General features: G+C 40.0%; 1 protein-coding gene across 7 annotated transcripts in view; it reads left to right on the top strand.

The window, feature by feature from the left end:
- Positions 1–2,527: 2,527 nt before the first annotated feature.
- Positions 2,528–20,633, top strand: part of PCMTD1 (protein-L-isoaspartate (D-aspartate) O-methyltransferase domain containing 1) — an 82,835-nt gene continuing 64,729 nt past the window's right edge. For 3 of the 7 annotated variants that reach the window (XM_015145338.3, XM_015145339.3, XM_077942722.1), the window contains exon 1: positions 3,529–3,710. The gene's annotated coding sequence lies outside the window, so the exon portion shown is untranslated. Of the gene's footprint in view, positions 3,015–3,528; positions 3,711–12,908; positions 14,652–17,069; positions 17,162–20,633 lie in introns of those variants that run through there. The other 4 variants (XM_077942720.1, XM_015145337.3, XM_077942721.1 and 1 more) reach the window with 4 other exon arrangements.

Raw genomic sequence — 20,633 nt, 5'->3', positions numbered from 1 at the left:
CTGGGACTACAGGAATGCATCACCACACTCACGTATTTTTAAATTTTTTGTAGATGAGGTCTCACTATGTTGCTCAGGCTGATCTTGAAATCTTGTGACTTCTGAGCTCAAATGATTCTCCCTTCCTAAAGGACTGGGACTACAGTCGTGAGCCACTGTGCCTGGCCAAAGACAATTCTCTTTAAGAGAGAAAATACTTCTGTTTTCGCTTTTCTTTTTCTTTTTTTTTTGCAGGGGGAGGGGGATGGTGAGGTGGGGGAGGTGATGAATTTAACTGTACTGAAAATGGTACAAGGAAATCAAACTGCAGAAGAAAACAGTACCATATTTAGTCAGATTTTAGTTTTGGGTTTTCCCCAGACATTGCAGGCCAAATTAGAGTTATGATGAGGAAATCCTTTCGGTCCTCACGGACCAGACTTGGCTCTATAAAACATAATCAAGTCCCATTATACAACTTAGGTGTTAGGAAGCAACTACAGGTTTCAAGGTAGATCTGGGCAACACGCAGACACCTCCATTTCTGAGGCTGAAGGAAACATGCACCAGTGCTAACTGCCACACATATGAAAAATGTGAACTCCTAGCATGGTGAGAATAGCTGTATGCTGAATACCATTTAGTTTAGTAAGTAGTTATTTGTTGAATATCTTATGAATTCAAGTAACAGAGCACTTCTGATACAACAGTGCTTCGGCCTACATAGTATTCTGAAAGGAGTCCCAAATAGCTCAATTTTACTTTGGGTATTTTCTGCTTAATAAAAAAAGTGAAGCAATCTGGTACGAAGAATTAAGTTATTACAGTGTTATTGCTGTTGTAAGGACCAAACTTACTGCAACAACGTATCAAGAACTCTAGGAATAAATTGTGTGTGGGCTATCTAAATTTATCAAAGTCTAAATAAATCTCTAAATGATTCTAGATGATAACTTAAAATTTAAATTACTCATTCAACAAATGCAGAGTATCAATGTTGTAGCAGCCACTATATCAGGCCCTGGAGAGAAACAGTGAGCATACTGGGTATGTGCTCAACTTTCATGACTACAATTTAGTAGGAACACACACAAGAAGCCGGGCGCGGTGGCTCATGCCTGTAATCCGAACACTTTGGGAGGCCGAGGCGGGTGGATCACTTGAGATCAGGAGTTGGAGGCCAGCCTGGCCAACATGGCAAAACCCCATCTCTACTAAAACTACAAAACTTAGCAGGGCGTGGCGGTGCGCTCTTGTGATCCTAGCTACTTGGGAGGCTGAGGCAGGAGAACTGCTTGAACCCGGGAGGCAGAGGTTGCAGTGAGCAGAGATCACACCACTGCACTGCAGCCTGGGCAACAGAGCAAAAGACTCTGTCTCTTTAAAAAAAAATAAAAGTAAATTATGTGTGTAAGGTATGGAGGCATAATCAGAAAAGATGTGAAGGTGGAGATGGGGTGTGCCTACCACAGGAAAATTAGAGTTGATAGAGTGCTTTACTTGCTGTTCAACTACTCACCCACAAGAGTAGCACTTGGTCTTGTTTATTAAGAAGGTACTCACTAGTAGTCTTATTTAAAAAATGACCCGTGTTTAACTTCACAGCCGCAGACAAGAAAAAAGGTCTAGAACCCTGAAAAATTCCCATAGCAGAAGGAAGAGAGTAAAGGAAAATATGTTTTGAAAAAATGTAGAGAAAACAGGGGAAAAGGCTGTAAGAGTTGTTTAATCATTTTAGCTATTTTCCTTATTACCATTTGTACTTTTTTTGTTTATGGTAAGATGTTTTCATGTGCCAAAATTTCTGCTTGGACTAGCAGAAAACTCATCCTGTAAGATTGTTATATGATCCCATAACGGTTAGGAGTGCCCTGGGTCCAGGCAGAAATCCAAAGATGGAGCTAATACGTGTGACCTGCAGCTCTACTTCAGAATGCAGATGGGCAGATATTTTGAACAGTTCGGAGCTCAATGTCCACTGAATATGCACTCATACTTAAATAAAGTGAAGCTTTTGAGTTAAATGGCAGACTGCCTCAGCAACAATTTTGCTCTTGTTTTCAAGTTCTTATTTCGTGATTTGAAGCTTTTGACCTTCCTAGCATGTTCTTTCTGAACGCTTTTGCAGATGGTTGGTTATGGTGGGAAGCAGTAGTTCTAGCGTAAAGACGTTCTAATTCTAACTTACCTTAGGTAACCTGTAAGGACAGCTTACATTCACTCTCCTATTTGAAAATCAAAACCCAACAGAATTCACATGATGGAAGCAAATCATGCCACAACCTACTATTAGAGACTGGAGAGAAACGCACAAAGATTAATGAACAAGAAAGAAAAACACTTCAAAAATTAGAGTATTTGGAAAAGACATGCCTTTATGTACACTAAAACTAATTGAAAAAAATTAAATGCAGTTTGCTAGGAGTCTTACAAGTACCAACAGCATGTTCTCTGCTTAGGATCCTTAGTGGCAGTGTTTACCCGGCTCGCCTGCCCCTATGTCTCCTTTCCTCTTCTCGACTTTTTTTTTTTCTTGAGATGGAGTTTCGCTCTTGTTGCCCAGGCTGGAGTGCAATGGTGCCACCTCAGCACTGCAACCTCCCACTCCCAGGTTCAAGAGGTTCTCCTGCCTCAGCCTCTCGAGCTGCTGGGACTACAGGTGCGTGCCACCAAACCCGGCTAATTTTTGTATTTTCAGTAGAGACAGGGTTTCACCATGTAGGCCTAGGCCAGGCTGGTCTTGAACTCTTGACCTCAGGTGATCCGCCACCCCCCTCCCAGCCTCCCAAAGTGCTGGGATTACAGGCGTGAGACACTCCGTCCGGCCCTCTTCTCGACTTTCTATCCCTCCTCCTCAACACCCTTTCCTTCTGGAAATGGGTTTTGGGGTGGTTAACCAAGCCCAGGGAAACTTGCGTGGCCCAGCATCTTCCGTCCGCTGCAGGAGAAGCACACGCCCCAGCCCCGGGTCAGCAAGACGCGAGAAGGCGGCCACTCCGGGCGTCCCCGAGCTGAGGCCCCCGGTCGCCTGACAGGTAGGGCGGGGCACAGGCGGCGGGAGTGCATACGGTGGGCGCTCGGGGGAACTTCTGGACGCCAAGGGGCCACTAAAAAACAGCACAGTCTTGAGCCTTCGCCTAAGCCAGTGAGCGCCCTCCGCAAAGTCTCTGTGGCGGTAACCATTCGGGGGTTCGCCTCCAAACCCAGGAATACACCTCAAAAACGCTTCCACACCTTAAGACACTGTCCTTCAACACAAAGGACACCCTGTGTCTACTCCCCGACACTACGTAGCTCTGAGACCACCAAAAGCCAGAAACCCCGCGCTGATACGCGAACGTGGAAATGGGGGTGGAGAGGAGAGGTGGAGGCCACGCTCTCGCGGGATCTCCCCTACAGCCGTCGTCTTCTGGCCCGCCCAGGCCTCGCGTTGTTTGGGCTTGGGGGGGTGGAGCGAGCCCTGAGGGGGCGGGGCCAGATGGGGGCGTCTCCCGGCCTTGTTGACTTTGGCGTCCGCGGGGAGCTGCCCCCGTGCCCGTGACTCTCTGCGCATGCTCTGTCTCCGGCGGCTCCGGAGGCCGGGACTCTGGCTGCTCCAGTCGCGGGTCCGGGCCCCGCCTCTCCACTCGGCGGTGGTGTCCGTGTTGTTATTGTGGTGGTGGCGGCGTCTGGCTGCTGCGGACCCCGCCGAGTCCTAGCGTCTGGCCTGCGCGCCGTTGCCCGCGCCACAGGTAACGCTGCCGCCAGCGGGGGCTCGGGGTCGTGGGGTGTGCGCGTCCCGCGTGCTGTGGCCGGGCGGGCGACTGGGATACGCTCGGAGGCTAGCGAGCCACGGGGACGGCAGCCGAGAGTCGGGGGCAGTGGGACCTAAGGACAGGCAGGTCGGGGGCCGGGAAACGGAGGGGCTGCGGGGCAGGTTGAGGGAGGGACGGACCCGGGATAGAGGACTCGGGAGGTCGGAGAGTCGAAAGGGGCCCAGCGAAGCCTGGAGGTCTGGAGCCGGGGTCCCTGGGGCCGGGGAGGTCGGGGGCCCGAGGGAGGCCGGGGCGCCGCGTCGTCAGGCCCGTCCTTCGGCTCTGACCTGGGCTTGGGGACCAGAGTCCCCAGGCTGGCGTCGTGAGATGCACGCGGGCCCCTTAGGGCCGTTTTGGATCCGCCCAGTGACTTCTGTTGTTTTGGTTTTGGAGGAAGAGAATCCAATCTACGTAGGCTCGGGGAAGCCTCGGGTGCTGGGAGGGGACTGAGAGGTTATAGCAGGCGCCCAGGGCTCTTTTTGTGTTTGTGAGCGTCTACTACCGTTCAGGAGAAGTGCTGTGCCCGCTTGCTTGGGGGATTTCAGACACCGGCATGGAGAGGACCCACGGGGAGAACCCGAGGGAGTAATTTTGCAAATCCAAGATTTTTTGGAACTTCTCTAATTTTGTTTTCGTGTGTGCTCTTTTTAGAATCGAGAAACTAGAGCTATATTTTTAACATTACAAATCAGAAGAATGTGCTAGGGAGGAAAAAGTATGCGTTTAGCAGTGTTTTTCCTCCATTTATCATTTTTTAATTACAAAAGTACTGCGTGCTGTTTGAGAAAAAATGAAGCAGCCAAACAATGAAGAAACCTGCCCTCTCTCGAGCCCTTTCCCCCATATTTCCCCTTCTTACTACCTAGGTTAGCCACTCGCCAAGTGTGGTGGGTAGTTATTCAGAATTTTTTTTTTCTGTGCATTTAATGAGTGTGCTTTAGAAACAAGATTGGGATCATACATAGTACAGTACAACGTTTTATTAGCCAACAATGCATCATGGATATTCCTCCATTTTATTACTCGCCTCATTCTTTTTGAAAACATTATTACTATGTATTAGAGAATCCAATCTACGTAGGCTCGGGGAAGGCTTTTCTTTATTGTTAAACATGGTTGCCAAGTTTTCAGTAATCAGTAGCTTTGAAAAGGTCTACAAGCCAATATTTTGAAACAGTGTGGCAAAACTTTCAGGATGTCGGAGGCCCGACGAGATTACTTTCGTATTAAGCAGATTGAGTAATAATGTTTACATACTGCTTAATGGTAGTTTACATGAGGCTGGATGACTCCATAAAACATAAGGTTGCTGAATTAGTTTACTTTTTTTTTTGAGTTCATATTTTCGAAGTAAATTTTAATTCCACATGGTCAGTTGAACACTTGTAATTACTTTAACATGAAGTAGCTAATATGTGAAGGAAAGATAAGGTAGGAAAGGTAGAAAGCTAGTGGCCCTAGCCTGAGACAAAAAAAAGCAACGGGGATTAAATATTTTGGTAAGTAAGCCATAGGGAGTAAACTGGAAGTGGAAGGGTGATACTGCACTGCCTACTAGTAAGACAGAAATGTAGGTAATCCCCATTGTATGCTGTATTTCTGTGTGCAGAAGAGCTGGAGGCTTTGTTAATTTAATCACTAGCCTATATTTATTAAAAATGTACTGTGTGTTCATCTTGGTGCTAGCTTCCAGGGAAAGAACAACTGAGGAAGATAATCACGAACAACGTCAGGTTCTAAACATGCATAGCCTGAAATTTTAAGCCAAATTGTGTATTTTATTATTTAGAAACTGCTTGAAAGGAATAAAATATATCCGTGACATTTTAGTTATTTTTGGTGATAATATGCTCATATATTTCTCATAACAACAACATAACTGGCATTCTATAGAGTAACAACATAATATGCTCATATATTTCTCATAACAACAACATAACTTCTCATTCTATAGAGTAATAAACAGAAGCTTTGAGAGAGAAAACTGCTCAAGATCCCACTGCCCCTTTTTTTTTGTGTGTAATAGTGCGTGTTTATATTCAGGAGTACTTAATCCAAGAACCTGTGTTTTCTGCTCTTGTTTTACCTCCTGTGAATGAAAACTGCCTTATAAAATTGTTGCCCTTACGGTTTTTTTCAGCTGTCTTTGAAATGTTCCTTACAAAATAACTACATGAATATAATCACATGCATTTAAAATAGTCTAGAGAATATAGTGTGAAACGATAATGGTATTTTTTTAGATGAGGTTTCTGGTGGCATATTACTAAAATTTTAAACTCCTTGATCTTATGCTGTTAACCAAGAAGATGGGGATTTGTGTTACTTTAGACACTGCTGGGTGCCATGGTAAATTGGGATATTATTGTAAATTGTAGCTCTCAGCTGCATATTCCTTACAAACTCAGAAGGATAATCTCACATCAGTAAACATTTTTATGAATGTAGTTGAACTTGTAAACTAATGTGCTAGAAAGAATACCAAGAGGGCCCTAAAAAAGTCTAAAAAGATTAAAAGTTACTTATATCATTCTTGGTATTTAAAAATATTTGGTAGTCCCTTAAAATGCATAATGACAGGCATAATATTGTGGTTTATTAATCTTTTTTCATTTTCCATTAGATGTGGCAACTACTTAGTTGGAAGAAATGTGGTGGCCGGGCGTGGTGGCTCACGCTTGTAATCCTAGCACTTTGGGAGGCCGAGGCAGGTGGATCATCTGAGGTCAGGAGTTCGAGTCCAACCTGGCCAACATGGTGAAACCCGTCTCTACTAAAAATACAAAAATTAGCCGAGTGTGGTGGTGGGCACCTGTAATCCCAGCTACTCGGGAGGCTGAGGCAGGAGAGTTGCTTGAACCTGGGAGTCGGAGTTGCAGTGAGCCAAGATCGCTCCACTTCACTCCAGCTTGGGCAAAAGAGTGAGATTCTGTCTCAAAAATAAATAAATAAATAAATAAATAAATGGGACAAATACTAAAATTAATAAAGCATGGTCAGTTGTAATCTGTATTTGAGAAGAAACCAAAATATAGGAAAAGCTTTGACATTTTACTGGCAATTGTTAAGGATGGTAATTGGATTCATACCTAAGTGGCGTATCTGCCATTGATTATCTCTTGGTAACTTAACATTGGATGTTGGATGTGAGTGGGTTTTATAGTTAGGTAACACAGAAATATTTCAGCCCCCTAAAGACGCTTTTAGAATATGGTAAGGTTTTTCAAAAAGCTGTTGAAGTGGGGAAGGGTTGGGAATCGAACACTATGTGTATGTATATTCGCAAAAATTAATGAGAGATATTGCTGATGGGAAGAAATAGCGTATTTTCCAATTTAACCTGAAAATCCTTTTTGAAACACATATGCACGGGTAGCCAGAAATAAATCAACTTTATGTCTTGATACAAGACATGCATCATGTATGATTTCTAGAGCTTAAAATATTCTTGGGGCTTAAACACTAATTTGCATAAAACACTCTTTTGTGTTTTCTACCGAGCGCTCTTCCGTAACTTGCAGACTCTTAAAAACCTTTTATGATAATCGTATTACCAATTGGTGAAGTCAGTTCAGTTTATAATCTAAAGTTATAATGAGCATTGAAAGAGCTGCAGAATGTGAAATGCTGTGAAGGTCTGTCTTGGTGACTTTCACAAACTGGCACCTCCAACTCACCCTTCTTGGGGCCTTTGTTCATTTTTCTCTCTCACTTCCTGAATTTCAGATAGGTGTTGCCTTTAGGTGTTACCTTAGGTTTAGTTCTTTTCCTTTTTGGAATTCGTTCTCTGCTTTGGCAATCCCACACAGATCCATGGTTTCAACTGCTCATTCCCCACACCCTCTTTGCTGAGGCTTCCAATTCTGTATCATCGGCCTTATTTTAATTCCTAAGCTTCAGATTTACCAACGTTGTTCTCCCTGATCAACTTAGTAGCTGTAATTTTGTAATCTTGAATCAGTAGATTCAGAATTAAACTTCTTTTGCAAGCCTGATTCTTCTTCCTTGTTTGTATTAATGACCTTAGCATTTTCTTAGTCATCTAGACTCAAAATCAAAAGGTCATCCTTGTTTCTTCTCTCTCTCCTTTTCTTAGAATTTTTTTTTTGGTCATCTTACGGCATTGTGGTTCCTGATTTCGCTTATCTTTTTTTTAATTCTTCCAGTAGTCATATACACAACAAGAGACATTAATCTCTTGGTTTGCCATTCATTGTGAATACTGCTTATTAATTGTCCTAAATGTAGTCCTGATCAGGTTCCCTGCTTGATGACAAGCAAACAAAACAAATTCACTTGGGTGTTTTTACGTCAGTCAATGTGGTGAATCCTTTGTTCTCATGTGGTCATTATAATTTATATTATCCCCATTCTACAGGTGAAGAAATTGGAACTTCATGATCTTGAAGGAGTTGTTAGTAGGTAGAAGAGCTGGAATTTGAATCCCAACATGTCTTCTTGCAAGTCTGTGTTCTTGACCACTGCGCCTCTGCCGAGTGGCTCCTGATCCACTCTGGAAGAAAGCCCGAGTTCCTCAGTGTTCCCTTTTGACTTCAGTGCCCCTTTCAAAACTTATTTCTTGTTTTAGTTAAACTTTAAGTTATATTCTTTATGTTCCAGCAGCTGTTCCAAAGAGAATGTAAACTTCAGTTTTACTTTACTTTTTTTGTTTCTCATGCATTTCCATTTCTTGGAATTTTTTTCTTTCTCCCATCTCTGCCTTTAGGAGTCCTCCATGTAAAAGTCTAGTTTATACAGCGTACACCATATTTCCCTAGAGCCCCTACCTCCCAGTCTGTGTAGTGTAGTAGTAAAATCTCCTGCACATTCATACAGCTGTTTAAACTATGATGATACTTTTTACTCTAAATTTGTTTTGAGTACTCTAACAGTTGTAATTGGATTATATAAGATACTTGAAGCACAAACTATGTCTTACTGTTCCTTGTGTCTTGTGCTCAGGAAGTATGGGTAAATAAGTATGAAAATGATCCCTGGTAAACTACCCCTTTCAATGGTATTTAAGCAGTATATTTGATTTTAGTTTCTCTCTGTGTCTCTCTCTCTCGTTCTCTCTCACACACACACGCACTAGCTTGTTAGAATTTTTAATTGTGTGTGTCCATAACAGAACTAAATTTCTTGTGGGCTATCATGAATTCTTTGTTTTCAGATTATAAGGTAATTATGTTGTTTATTTAAGACAGATCAGTGTTGTTTTTCTGTGTGCACATATCCTTTCTTGGTACTGTATATAAATTAAAAAAAAATAATGATTTACCATGTGAATTATTTTCCATGCTGTTGAGTCAGACAAGTTTTCTAATGAGTGCAGTATTCTCATAAACTCTCTGATCTTATAGTTTCTTAAAGCTTACATAGATGTGAAAGATGGAGTACAACTCTGTCTATATTTTAGTATTGTTTTATTTCTTTTGGTGATATCAGGAAGCTCCAGTTGTACAATCAGCTGAAATGCCCTCACACAGGTTATACATAATTCTTACATTGCTGAAGAGTTCATATGAAATTTCAGACTTTCTTAAAATAATCTATCGATATTAATGGTTGTCATGCAGAAGTTACAGTTTTTTCTTCTGTCTGCCATTGCGCCCTGTGTTGTTTACAGTTTAGCTAACTAATAAGTGATGATTCTTGCTTTAGAAAGTAAAAGTATAATTCTGTTAGGAATTGTGAGCGTAGGATATCTTGGTGATGGGAGGAGACGTTTTCTTTTTGGAATGTTAGAATGCGTGCTCATAAAGGAATGAGACTGATTCTCAGACTAATCCGTTTGTAGTCTACCTGCCTTTAGCTTTATAAAATATTAATCATAAATATTTCTTTGAAGATACAAGGTGTAAGCGAGTTTAAAATAATTCACTGACTTTAAAAATGGTCATGTTTCAAATTTTAAGTGATACAAAAAATATATAAACTGAAAATGTGTCTTCAACAGCCTCCCATTTTCCCCCTGGAAAGTAGTCATTTATCTCTAGAATGATATAATAGAAACTATTATTTTATTTGTATGTACAAAGAAATATGAATAAATTTCTTTTTCTTTCCACTTACATAAAGATGAGAGACACTGCTGTTTTTTCACTTGGATTTTCACATGACAGTGAGGAGATAAAGAACTACTTCATTCTTAAAAAAAATTTCAGCCTCAGAGTATATTATATGTAGTTACAGCTGTAGATTGTATATCAATTTTAATTGATTTAACTATATTCCCTACTAATGAGCATTTAGTTTCCGACTATTACAACCATTGTGACAACACTTTGAAGGAAGAAAAGTAAAAAGTAGGTGGTCTTTCCTTGTAGGGGAAAATAAAGTTTGAAAGCTGAAATGGGCTTTTTGGTTCCTTTTCTGACCTGATGATTAGTGTGTAAGTGAATGGAGAGAACTATGGGGTTATGTGAAGACATCTGCTAGAGTCCATAATTAACAGTTGAGTTGGAAGAGTTGGGATGGTAGTGGTGATGGGTAGCAGCTGCCATGACAAATGATCCATTCTGGGCAAGGGTCAGCCCTGCATGTATTAGCCGTTCAGTGTTTAGAAAGGATACCTGGTATCTGGAGTTTGGTGTCTGCATCTATAGCCTATGCTGGTATATTTAACATAGGAAACCTATTCAGGGGTTGAATTTAGATCCCTTTGTGTCATCTAGAAGGAAATGTTGTGGCATGCAATATTTTATGTGGTCATTAATCTTTTTATTGAAAAATGATTGTATATACAGAAATAAGATTTAAATTACTAAATTAAATGAAGTTAAACAAGCAGGCCCCCATCATCCGTGTCTGCTCCTCATGGTTTGCTGGGGTAATGGTTTTTTGACAGTTTGGTATGAATCCTTTCGGACTTACATATAAACAGAAACAGTATATTCATGCATATTAAAAATGTCAGTCAGAATTCTATTGAATAACAAGTAAATGGAATGAATGTAAAAGTCAGAATCTTTAACAAGAGAAGAAGGTGTTGGTGGGATACCAGGTAAATATATGGTGAAAATTCCTTTAGATCCAAGGGGGCTGTAAATACACACTGTTATTGTGTAAACGGTACTACCTATTTAGCCTGTGTAGCTAGTTTTAGCAGGTATTTCTGCAGATCATTTAAGGTTTCTCAAGCTATATATATATATGTATTTTTTTAAATAGTGGCATATAATTTATTGAATAATGATATATTCTCTCTATTTTCCAGACATTCTATGCTAAATTTGGGATTTGAGTTTTGTTTTTTTTGTTTTTGGCTTTTTTTGAGACAGGGTCTTGCTGTGTCACCCAACCTGGAGTGCAGTAGTGCGATCTCGGCTCACTGCAACCTCCACCTCCTGACCTCGAGCAATCCTCCCACTTCAACCTCCCCAGTAGCTGGGATTACAGGCATGTGCCACTATGCTTGGCTAATGTGTTTTTTTTCCTTTCATTTTTTGTAGAGATAGGCGTCTCAGTGTGTTGCCCAGGCTTGTCTCAAAACTCGTGGGCTCAAGCCATCCTCCTGCCTTGTCCTCCCAAAGTGGATTAGAGGAGTGAGCCACCTTGCCCGACCTCATGTCATTTATTTTTAGGGTGGTATGTATATGCTGCCTACGTTCATATGGTTTAGATTTATTTTTAACAGTGGTTCATTTGCACTGACCCATTTCTGAGCTCCTGTGATTCTCTCTTTGGTCAATTATACTTTCCTAGATATTGTGAACATAATAAGTAAAAGCTCATTTATTTGATTTTGCTTTTTTCCCTGTATAACAGCAGTAGAAATTTATTGTGGAAAGACTAGAAAATACGGATAAAGAAAAGGAGAAACAGGTTAACAGGGATGTTATCATCTAGGGCTTGTATGGTTTTTAATTCTGAGGGAACTCTGTGTTAAATGAAAACACCACGAGAAATGTCCAGCTTTATGTCTTGCTGCCATATAAGGCAGATGCATTTGGTGATAGAAGAATGGAAAATGTGAGTGCTTGCATTTTCTCTGACCTGGTTGCATCTGTGCTAGGAAGTGGTGCTTTAAGTAACCAAGGTTGTGGTAAGGCCTTGGCTTAACATTGTTAGGGGATGTCTACATTTGTACAGCCAAGCACATGGGTGTTTAGGTATTGGTTATGGGAGCCACAGGTGTGCTGGTGGGTGGATCAGTCAGTGCGTCTCTGTCACTGCTATTGCTTAAGTAGTATAGAGGTTTTGTTCTGATTACATATCATTATATCTTTGTAGTCCATATTTAAAATATTGGGCCTTGAATAGAAGGAACTATTTAGAAATGTCATAGCTCAAAAAGCAAATGCAAAACAGTCTTTGTTTTAGAAGGATGGTTTATCTCTGTTACTCCTGTAAGTCTTGGTATTCTAAGTTTTCATTATAGGCTCTTGGTGGCTAGAGCAGATTTAAAATTTTCTGGTCAGTCTTCATACTCAACTGTATAAGAACAAATTTTGGAACATGCAAAGGCAGCCACTCTAATTTTAGTTTCAAGGAAAAGCCTACCAGTGTTCTATACTGATTTAACATGCATTGTAAATCCCATTGTGAAAGAATTATTTTAAATGCATCTAAACCATTTTAATGGGCTTGACGTTTCCCTGTAAATAGAGTAATTTGAACCTTTATTTTTTTATGAACCAGAGAAATTAGAAATGGAAAGATTTAGGCATTTCTACAATGATCTATATAAATATCTGTGAATTATAACCATTCATGCAGTTGATTTGGCTTTAAAGGAAAGGGAGGTAATCCCCTTGGACTTAAAGTAGTTTAATTACCTCATTATTTATGACAAAAAGGCTTTATATAAGCTTTTTTTGTTGTTGTTGTTGTTAAGGACTTGTTCAGTTATCACTGTCGAGTAATCACTGGTTTTATTGTATCTAGGCAGCACTTAATAAAATTAATTCACTTCACACTAATATATGTATGTGTATACATGTATGTGTATGTGTATACACTAATATATATATGCGTGTATATTCACATAGAATATAATAAATGGCATTCCCTGTACTGCTTCAGGAAAACTGACACTTTCTGTGGGAATGGTGCTTCCTGGCATTTTGTAGTCAGCATGAGACCCTGTTAAATTTGATACTTTTCACATTTTCATGTAACTTTGCGTCTTGTCAAAGAGGTAGGAAAGTACTATTATTCCTGTTTTATAGATGCATGAGCTAAAATTCAAAGTGACTTCGATTTCCTCAATCTGCTTTATTTTCTATAAAATGGTGGTATCAGACTCAGCAATCAACATTGTTGAAAGAAATAGGGTTTAATGTGAGATAGATCTAGAACTAAACCCCAGTTTTGCCTCCTCCTAGCTGTAAAAGGTTAAGGAAGTTATTTAATCCCTTTCCTTCGTTTCGCATCCCTAAAAGTAATGCTGTTACAAAAAATTTTATGAAGACTGAAATGTGTTAATATACTTAAAACACCTCAAAGCTTTATGCTGTAAGTGCTTAATTAATGGTAGTTGCACTAATAATCAGTAATAAAAGTTATATATTATTTTGTGAGTCATATGCTACTTTTCAGAGATTATGAGATCAATTAACACTTGACAGAAAGTGACGAACCTAACCTAGAAGCAATATCCACTTTCAGTAGAGGCCAAACTTGGACTTATAACCTCATGGTCTCTTACCAATATTGTAGGTAGTGAGTGAGGAGTTAACAATAACAACAGAAGGCCTAGGAAAAGCAAGGAGAATGTGTCCTATATAGTCAGGGACAGACTGTGGAGTCACATTAGACCCAACATAGTTGTGTGTAAAATAAAGCAGATTTGAATCATCTAGTCACACAAAAAAGAAACGAGAAATTACTGCAGTGAGAGAGCAAAGCAATTCCAGATGGTGGAATGCTTTTACTGTGTGTGTTGGTCTCTGAGGTGCTCCTGGCATACCATTATCATAATATTCCTCATAATGACCCTGAGCCACTAAGAAGTGGTTGAGTTATGCTGGGTAATTCGCTAAGACTATAGAACTGATACACTATATAAAGACTTTCATTAGTTTGTTTTTAATCTTTGGATCTTAAAGGAGTATTTTTCAGTTACCAGTAACGTTGATTTGTTTTACTCGGTGCTAGATAAAAATTATTAAATTTTTAAGAATCAAATGAAATATGTACATTATTTCATTTGATTCTTAAAACTAAGGTAGGTCATAGAAAGGTTAATGGCCAATGGTAAAATAAAGGCTGTGAGTTCAGACTTTCATGAATATGTTTGATTCTGGATCTCTTTCTCATTGTTACCCCAAAGCTTATTTATAAAGGTCAGGGCCTGCTGATTTCTTTTCATAACCTGTAGTGCCTTCTACTGTGGGAGCATTAAAAAAATCAGGTCCTGCTCCTAAATGTGTTAATATTTTGTTATCTAGTGTATCTTCACATTCATTTTTTTGTGATACACAAAAGTCATTTACCTGCAGGGGAATCTGTTTTTAAAAGGATGCTCCAGGCCGGGCGCGGTGGCTCAAGACTGTAATCCCAGCACTTTGGGAGGCGGAGACGGGCGGATCACGAGGTCAGGAGATCGAGACCATCCTGGCTAACCCGGTGAAACCCTGTCTCTACTAAAAAATACAAAAAACTAGCCAGGCGAGGTGGCGGGCACCTGTAGTCTCAGCTACTCGGGAGGCTGAGGCAGGAGAATGGCGTAAACCCGGGAGGCGGAGCTTGCAGTGAGCCAAGATCCGGCCACTGCACTCCAGCCTGGGCAACAGAGCGAGACTCTATCTCAAAAAAAAAAAAAAAAAAAAAAAGGATGCTCCCTCTTGAGGCCCAACCTGGAATCCTCCTGCATTGAAGTGACAGTTTTGAATCTACTACTATATCCTGTTGGATGCCAACAGCTAAGAAAAGGTATGGACCATCATATACAGGGTCTTACTCTATTGAACTGAACTTCTGTAAGCACTCAGAATGAATCTGTATGGTAGCTTTCTACTATCCTAAAAGTAAGGTCAGGAATTAGGAATGAACTGTAAACAGTTTTAAACTTGAAGTTTATGTTTAGGCACAGTTTCTTCTAATAGAGTAAGATACTAGAAATTATGAAAACTTGGCCGGGCGTGATGGCTTATGCCTGTAGTCCCAGCACTTTGGGAGGCCAAGGCGGGCGGATCACAAGGTCAAGAGATCGAGACCATCCTGGCCAACATGGTGAAACCCTGTCTCTACTAAAGATACAAGAAAATTAGCTGAGTGTGATGGCGCTGAGTGTGGTAGCTGTAATTCAGCTACTTGAGAGACTGAGGCAGGAGAATCACTTGAACCCAGGAGACAGAGGTTGCAGTGAGCTGAGATCGTGCCACTGCACTCCAGCCTGGTGACAGAACAAGACTCCATCTCAAAAAAAAAAAAAAAAAATTATGAAAACTTTTTTGTGTGAAACTGTTCTCAGATGTTGGGACTGAGCATACCCCCTTTTTTTTTTTTTTTTTTTTTTTAAACAAGAGGAAAATGATTGTGTGGCTTGATAATTACCATACCAGACAATTGATAGTTTCATTTTTTGCAGTGTTTCCAGTTGCTACTTAAAATTGAGTTTCAGGGTCTTCAGGATGTTCTTGCACTGTTAGTTTATACATAGTTATTGCTTCAGTTAGAGGATTTGAGACTATCTTAAGAACATAACCTTGTATTATTTGCCTGTAAGAGAAAATAAATTCCACGTCTGTCAAGGAATAATAAGCATATTTCTTGCTGCTGATCCTTTTGCCATATTGTTTCTTCACCTGTATGCTGGATGAGAAATGGGAGAAGAAGGGATGGATTTGGGCTGCCGGTATACATATTTAAGATGGATTGTGTCTGATTCCCTATGGAACAGCATTACCCTGAAGAGTAGGAGTCAAAGTTTGGGTAGTGTGGTTGGTGCATAGTAGCCCCCCAAAGAGGTCCATGTTCTAATCCCTGGAACCTGCGAATATGTGACCTTATATGGCAAAGGGGAATTAAGGTTGCAGATGAATTAAAGTTGCTAATCAGTTTAAGATAGGAAGATTATCCTGGATTATCCCGATGAGCCCAGTGTAATCATAAGGGTCCTTAAAAATGGAAGGGGGAGGCAGAGTGAAAGAACCAGAGAGACAGCGGAAAAGGAATCAGCCCCATGATTCTTGCTTTGAAGACGGAGGAAAGAGAGGGCCATGAGGCGTGAGAGAGAGAGAAAAAAAGCAGATGGACACTAGACACTGATACAAGGGAACAGATTTCTCCCAAAGAACCTTCAGAAAGGAACAGTCTCCCCAACACCTTGATCTTAGCCCGGTGAGACTTGTATCATGAGACCCGTGTGTCAGACTTCTGACTTCCAGAACTATCACATAATAAACTTGTGTGGTTTTAAGCCATTAAAGTTTATGCTAATTTGCTGTGACAGTGATAGAAAACTAATACAGGTAAATACACTGTGGCCATTTGAATCCTTATGGAAATGACTTCTAAACAGCCTGTCCCCAACAAAATATTAAGATGACATTTATAAAACTGATACAACTAGTGCAGCTGTGTTTAAATGGGGGCAGCATTGAGTCCTGCCAAGTGAGATTTCTTCCCATTTTCGTAGAATCTTGGGGGTACCTCTGGATTTTTGGAGCCTCTTTATTGATAAAAGTTATATACTGGGCAGATGAATCAAAATGGCATATAGGATGCCATTGAAACTGGCACAACTACAGGTATGATCATCTTGAAGTTCATTGCAGTAATCTAGCAAAAATGGATAGGGATATTCACAAAAGGGCTTTTCACTAAGGGGAATGGGAGTAATTGAAGAGTACCTGGTCTGAAAGGTGAGGGGCTATAGTTTTAGATATATTCTAAATTTGAAATGATAGAACTTCCCTCCCCAGTGAAATTAATCTAGAAACTTATTGAATGCACTGGAAAATTTCTGCTAAAGAGGATGATGATTTTGAGTAAGTCCAACAGGAGAAAGGAAAAATACCTGTCTTGAAGTCTCTTCGGCAATATGTTGGAGGAAGGGACAAAATTAACAGCTATTTAAATTGCAGAAAAGCAGACAGAAGTTGAGGTCTTTGTGAATTTGCTGCAAAGATTCTTACCAGTTTGGAGGAAAGAGCCTTGTGCTTTAAAAAATTATACATAGTCTTTATTCTTAGTAGGAAAGAATATCCCTGTGCATTCACTGTAAGTACACAAAAATGCATTTCCACTCTATGCTCTCGAGTTGTTAAAGGAGAATTTATAGTAATGTCATTGGATAACACAAATTACAAAAAATTGCTATCATTGAAAGTGTTTTTGTTTTTCCAGAACACGTATAACCTTCTGACCCAGCACAAACAACGTATGCCCCTGTAGAGTCATAAGGCTGTCTTTCTGACAGTTACCACTCTTCTGTGGTGGTGAGTGTATTGCATTTTAATACAGTGACAAAGTATGTGATTTATTTAGTGTCATTTACTGTTGCTTTATTGTAAAATTGTTTTTCTGCAAATAGCTCCTTTGTGAATTTGTATTTTTAGCCTGCCTACCCCTGCCAACGTGAAATTTAAGGAGTTTTTCAGTGGTTTTATTTTGTCATTTCCCATGTGTGTTAATAATCATGTAAGTTTATAGGAGAGAAGCAAGGGCACCAGAAAAAACATGTGCTTCAGTTAACAAGCTCTTTTCAAGCCAACTCCTGTAGATGAAGCCACTAAGGCATCCTCCTGTCTAAAAGTTTGTATGATGTATTGTCCTAGGTAGGAACTTGAAGGTGGTAGAATTGATAACTGCCACTCTCAGTACTCTTAGTCACTGCTGGCATCTAACTTCCCCTCTCTGATCAGCATGACAGCTCTCTTAACGCAGAAAATGTGGTAAGAAGTGTTCAAAATTTTGCCAAGAAGCAGATACCCTCCCCGCACCCAAATACTTAGAAGTTAAAATGAAAAGGATGAGAGGCTGTTTGTGTGATATAGTAATTTAAGTTAAATTGAGGAGGTTGTGGATGCTTTGTCTGGCCAAGTATCAGTATCTGTTGTATTTTAGTTAATTTTATTGCTCAACTTCTGTCTTTATTTCAGTGGCTTGTGTGTAGTCTTTCTGGTCTTCGGATTATATAAATCTGGGTCCAGTCAGGAAATCATGCAGTAATTTGAGCAGAGAATGTTTACTGTAAAGGATTATTTACTGTAACAGAGCTAGTAGGAAGTACAGAAAGTGCTACAGAATATAGAAATAGATGTAATAAACAGTCACTACTTCTAGAACTACAATTGAGCACCCAAAGAAGAGGACTATCCCAGGCTGAGATCAGGTCTTGTTGGAGAGGGTATATCCATAGGTTATTGGATGGCAGAGAAGTTGATGGAATTTGCCAGAAATCTGTCCTCTAGGATACCATAGAAAGATGTTCATAGAGGCATTTTGCTAGAGGCTGTGTTCTACAAACTGTCCAAAAGAGAGTGCTGGGGAAAGCTGTCTATTGTCATGCACTGCAGCATCCTGGTGCTGGGAAAGCCTGCCAAGCAATGCACCAGGCTGGGAAGCAAAGTCCTTTCCCCTTGCAGTGTTTTCTCCAATGCTGTCTGCTGAACATTACCTATCAGTTGGGATTGAGGCAGTGGGTGTTAAAAAGAATATTTATTTGTGCCTAATCCCTGGTGGGATCAGGGCAGCATATTACTACACTAGGGTTTTCTTGAAGAACATACTTGTTATTTTATTTCCTTTTGTCATTCAGAAACTTTTCTTCTAGATAAAATGATGGTACACTCCTTTTGACTTAGAGGCCAATTCCTGCTTTTGTGTTTGGTTGTTCCCAGTTCAGCTGATTGTGGCTATTTCCTGCTTGCCTCCTGTATTCTCTCATACTGAAATATAAAAATGAAACTGTAGTCCTGAACCAAATATTTAGGCACTGCTTGTTTTTACTGCACTGACTTAGATCAGTGGCTCTGTCTGTATTTTTAAGAGGTACACCTGGTTTATTTTAACAATATCAGGCTTTAACACTGTCTCAATCCCAACTGATAGGTAATGTTCAGCAGATAGCAACAGACCCAAAGAAGGCATTTTATCTCAGAAAATGTCATATTTTATAGCTTTTATTTTAGGATCTATTGAAAAGAAACTCAAGATCCTGGAGCCACAAATCTGTCAGTATGCCCTTGAACGAGTAGTTTTGTCTGATGAATGACAGAGCAAACTAGATAATTTTATGATTTTATTTATTTCTCTTGACCTGCTTTTCACAAATATCAAAGTGCCTATTTTGTTTGGGTTTATTTGCACAAGAATATTTATGAACTGTGTCTTTGTTTTTGTGAACACAACTGGTTTTAAAGTTCTGGAATGAGGTTTTTAAATTTCAGCAATATAATATGACTGATTTTTACTTGGCCTCTTTTTATTGCTTTTGTCACAGTAATTCAACTGCAGGGAATTCAGAGGCCTAAAAAAAGCCCTTGTTACCTTATGCTAGCTAGGTCTGTACATCAAGGGAATGATTTAGAAAATACACATACCTAGGTTGTTTTCAATTTGACTTTCTGAACACATTTTAAAAATATCTTGGGCATTTGCCAACCTTTGTGTACCTCCTTATACTTAATATTTATAAAACTGTTTAAAATATTTGCTCTTTTGTGAGATTTACTGTGGCTTAATATTGCATTAATAATTCAGAGGAAAATCTGTTGAATTTCTTTCCTCTCCCTGTGTTTTTGTGTGTGTCCCTCTCTTAGTATCTGTCTGTGTATATATACATATATATATATATATTTTACTCTTAATAACAGTCTCCCCACTTGCTAGCTTTAGGACACTGAAGTATCAACTCTTTCACCTTTAATGGGAACTATGGCATCTGTACTACAGTCTTTGCTACTTAATTCAGGCCATGGAAAATTACAAGTTTAAATACTTTATAATCTGATGATAATACTTTTGGTTTCATAGGTTTTATTCCATCTAGCTATTATATTCCCTGTTCATTTTCTCTTATTTTGAACTCTGAAGCATTTACCTTACCTTTTTTGTCTGTTTTTTCCCTCCTACCCCCAAGACAGAGTCTCGCTCTGTCGCCCAGACTGGAGTCTAGTGGCGCGATCTCAGCTCACTGCAAGCTCTGCCTCTTGGGTTCACACCATTCTCCCACTTCAACTTCCCGAGTAGCTAGGACTACAGGCACAGGCCACCACGCGCGGTTAATTTTTTTTTTTTTTTGTATTTTTAGTAAAGCCGGGGTTTCACCATGTTAGCCAGTATGGTCTCTATCTTCTGACCTCGTGATCCGCCTGCCTTGGCCTCCCAAAGTGTTGGGATTACAGGCGTGAGCCACCACGTTCGGCCGTTTTTTCTTTTTTTTTTTTTTAAAGTATGATATTCACAATTAAACTGTAAGCTTTTAAAGACTTGTGTTTTCTCTCCAATGAAATATAATACCCCAAACAGGCTATGTTAATGTCCAGTGGAGGGTGTAATTTGTCAAGTACATAGATATATGTCTTCTTTTCATGATCTTAAATAACTGAGAAACTTGCACTCAGTTATTCATTAGTAGCAGTCTTGAATACTATCTTTGTTATAAGGCATTCAGCTAAGTGTCAGAAGTAAACAAGTGACTAACATGTAGACCCTTACTTTGAAGAGGCCACAGTCCAGTGGTTGGGAAACAGGATAGTCACTTTGTGGAGAGAGGATACAGAGATACACATAGGCTCAGGGTGTTTGAGAGCTTTTGAAAAAGGTACAGTTATGGATTGAATGTTTATTTCCCCACAAAAGTCATATGTTGAAACCCTGACCGCCCCATACCCCATGCCCAGTGTAGCTGTACTTGAATAAGGGGTTTCCAAGGAAGTAATGAAGATCATAACGGTGAGGCCCTGA

This window comes from Macaca mulatta, chromosome 8 (genome assembly GCF_049350105.2).
Source record: "Macaca mulatta isolate MMU2019108-1 chromosome 8, T2T-MMU8v2.0, whole genome shotgun sequence".
Taxonomy (NCBI): domain Eukaryota; kingdom Metazoa; phylum Chordata; class Mammalia; order Primates; family Cercopithecidae; genus Macaca; species Macaca mulatta.
The sequence above is the reverse complement of the archived record's forward strand: the minus strand, read 5'-3'. Positions and strand labels throughout refer to the sequence as shown.